The following is a 6000-nucleotide window of genomic DNA, read 5'->3' on the forward strand; positions in this document are numbered from 1 at the left end:
CTACGATTCGTGGACTGTCCTTTATTTGTACAATTTGAATGGTTGTCCTTGGGACAAAATTAATGACGACACTCAGACTTGCCTCCCACGGCCGAATTTATTTGTGACGCCACAGTCAAAAAACACTTGCGAATATTTACGTTTGTATTTTTCGAATAACTTCTCATGAACGCGAGTTTTCTTTTTTTGTTGGTTTTTTTTAAATGAAAATCTCTCCGTGAGAAAACGCTAGACTGGATTAATTTTATGTTTACCTATCTTGCTACTAAGCAAGATTTTGACATCGTTAGATATTTGCATTCTTTGTAAAATTGAAGGCACATTATTTTTCAGGGAACCATGAAAATAGTAGGTACCTACATAATAATGTCTCCTTGTGTTTCTAGCGAATAATTTTTAATTTTAATTATTTTTATTCAATACACATACATTACCTATTGTAAGTAAGTACTGACCTAAATAGGTACCTATATTTCTGGGACGTTTCCAAGACACTTATATTTTACGAAAGAATTCTATATTCTTAAATCTAGTGTAGGTATTTAGTGTATTGACAATATAAACCTTAGGTGGAACTTGTGCATTGAATGTTAATTACACGTAATACGATATAATACACCTAACCATGCATAATTACAATTAGTATCAATCTAAATATGTATGCTAATACTAAATAAAACCTGCCTATCAATGCATAAAATACCAATGAAGGTAACTACTTACCCACAATTTCCGTACAGATTCAAAGCTGGAACATATTATTATACTTTTTACAGAATCAATTTCATCAAACCAACAGTTACCTATCTACATGAAATACATACCTAAGTAGCTTCCTAGATATCTTGCTGTTTATGGAGTTATCCATTTATGTGAATAGGATGTTAGGTAATTATACAGTTAGTAGGTTCCTACATAAGTCCTACATTCAGGCCGTGGAATTGAATTGCGAATTACGATGGTAGTGCTAGTTTTGATTATCTTCAAATCGAGATTTTTGATTGCATATTTCATTCAAATTATTACTATTTCAATATTATTTTCGAAAAACAGTGTACCTATTCTTCTACAACATCTTCTTGGCTACGTGAAGGAAGGCGCTGTTGTCGATTAAATGGGAGGAGCTTGTTAGTTTATAATGGAAGTGCGGTTAAAAATGGGAGGAGCATGTTAGTTCACAGTTTTAACACGTAGCCAAAAAGATGTTGTCGTAATATACCTACCATATTGCGTTCGAAGTATGAGCGATAACTAGCACCACTATCAACGTTTACTGTTTCGTGCCATGGGGCTCTATGTTAGAACTTGCGAGTGCAAGCTTCCCGGTCGAGATGACGTCATATGACATCATTATGACGTACTACCGGAGTGATAATAGCATTCGAGAAAATAGCGAGTGGTCAGACAGCGGCGCTATTCATTGTCACCATACACATATAGGTGTATGATAATAATATTTTCTATGGTTATTCTGTGCGCGGTCGGCATGCCTCGAGCGTGACGACACAATTACGTCATCTCGTCTGGTGCCACACGAGACGAGAGTTAGGAAATCGCGGTGATGGTCTGACTATAGTGGGCCTGATTCCTACCTAAGCATGCAAGAATCATTTTTTTTCTTGGCGAAGGTTTTGTAAGTTCACTTAATAATTTCTTGTTACATTTTTTGATTACAGTTTGATTGCATTATAAGTAGGTACATATTATCTATGATGGTGATGAGGTGGCTACCCCATTCATTTACAAAAAATAGCATAAAAATGAACTATATCTTCCAGGAAAGTTAAATTATGTCAATGCCTACCAACTGATAAATAAATTTATTTAACATGGTAAGTAGGTAGCTACACAGATAAATAGATGGGTAGTCATTAGTTGTTTGTTATATAATATATACTTATATATATAGGTACCTGCATAGTTATGGTACCTACTCACTACAGAGGCATGTTATCCAATAATGATAGACACAAACTAGTTACAGCTCATGCCGATATCATTTTGTTATCGTAAAAGGCGTTCTTATTAGCTGTCGATATTTCTTGCAAATTGAAATAACGATAAAGCATACAGCTCTGCGATGCGGGTCATTGGCAGACCTTTTATTGCATTAAGTAATTGAAAACGCATCTATTTACATAATTATTTATAACTGATAAATTAATCATTACGTTTAATTTTACATAGTAAAAGACTAGGTAGGTACCTATACTAAGTATAAAGTCTTTACAGTCGATTCTTGAGAATGGTGCACCGTGGGCAGCTGCTGGCAATTATTGTTTAGGTTTAGGTACTAATAAAATGTATTTGAAACATATCTAGGGGTTATTAGGAGGCATTTAACACAGTTACCTAACTAACATGATATACCTGCATCAACATTGGTTTATTTTATTTTATAATATTATAGAAAGGTTTCCGAAGAATAGGTAACTTGGTATATTAATATAATTAAGTCGGTACCTACCTGTCTGCCGTAAAATTTAAATTTTAAAATTCAATTTGTGATCGATTTCCCTCTATTTACTGATGATAACTAAAAAATAAGAATCATAAATAGGTGGGTACCTATTTACGAATTTTTAATAATTAACCTAACTGCATACCACATCCAAAGATAAGTACCTACCTATTCTTGACATAAATAATAACATAAAACATTTTGCTAAACGAATTAATACCTACCTACCTACCTACTTAGTGTTGTATGGAGATAAAAATACAGTTTAGTTACCTAAGTATGGCTATATAGTAAAAATAGTACCTATCTAATTTTTTAAAGCTATGGTTTTGACACCTCTTTTCCGGCATGATTTTTTGTAATGTTAACAACAAAATCTAAAAAATAGCTTTATTAATGTAAAATCAATTGGATTACCTACTTAATAATTACGTGGAGGTGTGTATTAAAAACCTTTCGAGATTTAGATACCTAACCATAAAAATCGGATGACAGTTAGGTATAGTACCTACATAGTTTGGGACATAACTACTTGAATAGTAACAATATACCTAGGTTGGAACCTACCTACTTGCTCAATTAATAAAGAGTTTCAGTCTATGCCTACTGACAATTATTTATATCTACTTAGGTACTTATAATAATTCTAACTAAGGAATTTAAATACAAAGTAGGTATCGTTCACTGTGCTGAAAGATTCACGAAATAATACCTACTTAGGCTATAGTTAATAGACAACATTATTAGGCACTTAATGATATAGGTATTATAATATATTTCACTAGGTATAGATATATTTAGTATCTCTATCAAATTTAAAAAAAATCAATGATTATAATAAAGTAAACAAAGTCCGTTTATTTCAGTTTTGTTTGCATATTTTGTGCCTATCAGAACGTCAACGCAGTTATAATAAGTACTGTTAGGTATAAAATTTATGACAAAAACATTCGACATACCTAATTGGATAATCTCTTAGTCGTTTTGGTTTGATTTCATTAAAAAATAGAATTTGAGGAACAATATATTTTCGTAGAAATAGTTTCTGTTAGATACTAAATAAAACAGAAGAGCAATAAAATTTTATTGAGCACGTAATAAACATCAAAAAATGGCCGCCTGTTAACGGTACAGTTTTCACTAAACGTCACTTTCCCATGCTTGTTTTACGACTTGGAATATTGCAAAGTGTGCGTTGACAATTCAAATAAATAACAGATTTGGACGTCTTCTTTATGTGTTATGATTACTTTTAGATAATTCTTACCTTTTACGCTGAAAGTCGAGGTTCCGGTCTCACCATTGGCACAACGGCAATTCAACTCGCCGGCGGCTGCCAACCACAGCTAGCACGAACATCTGTTCCTTACAAACTTTACAAAAGTTTGAAACTTTCAATATTGATACTAAAACGTCAAATTTACGCGCGAAAAACTGTCTAGTGTTTTTTGCACCACCTCTTATCATAAAACCTCTCGTGTCAACTGTCAATATGGTATTTATTTATGTTGTATCGAACGTCAAATTAGATTTTATTTGTTTTTTATGGGCTTAGTTATTGCTCATTCACTTGTCATTATTTTATGAAAGATATAAACTGTCAAAAAGTCTTGTTTTATTATAGTTTCATCATTATTTTATTGTGTTGTTTAATGAGTTTTGACTTATTTTTAGAGGTGTGTATTATTAGAACTTTTGCTTGTAGCAATTATAATGCTGATCTATGTGTTTAATTGTGATGTGTCTCGATCATCGGTGCTGACGGTCGGTCAAGTCTTATGGCATTATTTTGATTTTTTCAGTCGATCGAACCAGAGGACCAAAGCACGTTGGTATCACGCGTTACAGGCACCGTTCGCGCGGCTGTCGCCAAAGCCTCGTATACCAAAATGTGACTCGATACTTTACGACCTGGCAAGAGAGTCCAAACGAGAGACGTCGCGCAAGGGAGACGCCTATACATTAGCCGACGCCGTACGTTGCGAAACGTTTTATTGCGCGTCAAATTCGCGATGAGAATAGAGTTATTTTCTCTTTTTGTTGGTATTAAACACGCGTGAATATGAGTGGGACGCGTGATTTTTCTAGTGTTAATTGTTAAAGATTGCAAGAAAATTTGCGTTGGAGCTTTTCCACTTTTCTAGAATCTCACAGCTGGATGTGTGAGGGTGATGCTAGGAAGTTTAAGTTGATACTGATAATCCTAGGCAATCGTTGAATGGGACCAAATGATATTTTCCAATATTATTCAATTAACACAACAAAACAAATGCCTTTATTTAAATGACAATTAAATGCCTAGAATCGAAATTAATTGAATTCTGGCGACCCTTCACAAACCACGTCCGTAATTAAACAGTTTACTAAGATATTATATAGGTAAGTATATTTTATTTTACTTTGGGTTTCTAGCATTATAATAAACTTTCTCAAGATGTAGTTGCCTACCTTCCCTTTGCTATAATCTGACTATTTAGTTGGATTCATCATATTCAAATAATATAATATGTATACTTATAAATACATACCTACAAATAATTTATTAATTGAATTGGCGTGTAGGTGATAGAACTCCGTCGTAAATGGGTTTAACCCGAAACAGCTGTCAACGTAAATAAGTCAATTATTGTAGAATTAACAAAAATATTGTTTTAATATCTACCAATAATGCTAATGTAATGTAGGTATATTGCCATAATTTATTAATAAATATTTTATTAATAAATAAAACATAATTTCACAATGTCTATAAAGCTCGTATAAGTAGGTGGGTACTTAGGTATATAAAAAAAATATCATGCACATTAATAAAATGTAGGTCTAAGTATGGGTATGCAATGGGACATACCTATATATCTATCTAAAACCTCCCTTAAAATTGACAAAATTCCAATTCTAGCTAAGCGTTTTCTTCAAATCGAAATTTTAATAGGTACCTACCTATCTACCTACCTAATGCCGTGTCTACACTGGCAACCTCGTTAGATTTACGATAATTATGATAATTGTCGTAAAATTTAATGAGGTTGCCAGCAACTTGTTGCCAGTGTGGACACGGCATAAGAGTCGACTATCACCACTCACCGCCACACCTCCTGTGAAAATGCAACATAGTGTATCTAGGACAAGGTAGATAGGTGCTATTAAATAAAAGCTAAGCTAATACTATTAAGTATGAGTAAATTTACGTAGGTACCTACTTATATTTTTTTTTCAATGACATAATGAAACATTAGAAAGCAATTTTTCATAGATAAATAATACATATGAATTGTGTAGCTACTTAAGTGTAGGTGTAGGTAGGAACCTAGTTATTTAACTATAATAAGTTTGTTCTAATAAATAGCTTAATTTATGTTGCTTAATAATATAATACATTCTACTTACGTATAAGTACCTACAGCTACAGGAATTGGTTAGATTTTCTGTACTAAGAAATTTCATATAGATATAACATATCATAATTATTTTCATAATAATGAAAAAACATGATTTAATTAAGAATTAGATATGCACCTACATACCTAACTTGAAACTCG

General features: G+C 32.6%; 1 protein-coding gene across 1 annotated transcript in view; it reads right to left on the reverse strand.

Moving 5' to 3' along the window:
• The window catches only part of LOC147073402 (homeotic protein antennapedia-like), a 563252-nt gene extending 558898 nt beyond the window's left edge, over positions 1–4354 (reverse strand). The window contains exon 1 of the mRNA XM_085945488.1: positions 3729–4354. The gene's annotated coding sequence lies outside the window, so the exon portion shown is untranslated. The remainder of the gene's footprint in view (positions 1–3728) is intronic.
• Positions 4355–6000: the final 1646 nt, after the last annotated feature.

The sequence above is a fragment of the Rhyacophila brunnea genome, unplaced genomic scaffold (genome assembly GCF_057557595.1).
Source record: "Rhyacophila brunnea isolate RB1 unplaced genomic scaffold, BYU_Rbru_1.0 scaffold_18, whole genome shotgun sequence".
Classification (NCBI taxonomy): domain Eukaryota; kingdom Metazoa; phylum Arthropoda; class Insecta; order Trichoptera; family Rhyacophilidae; genus Rhyacophila; species Rhyacophila brunnea.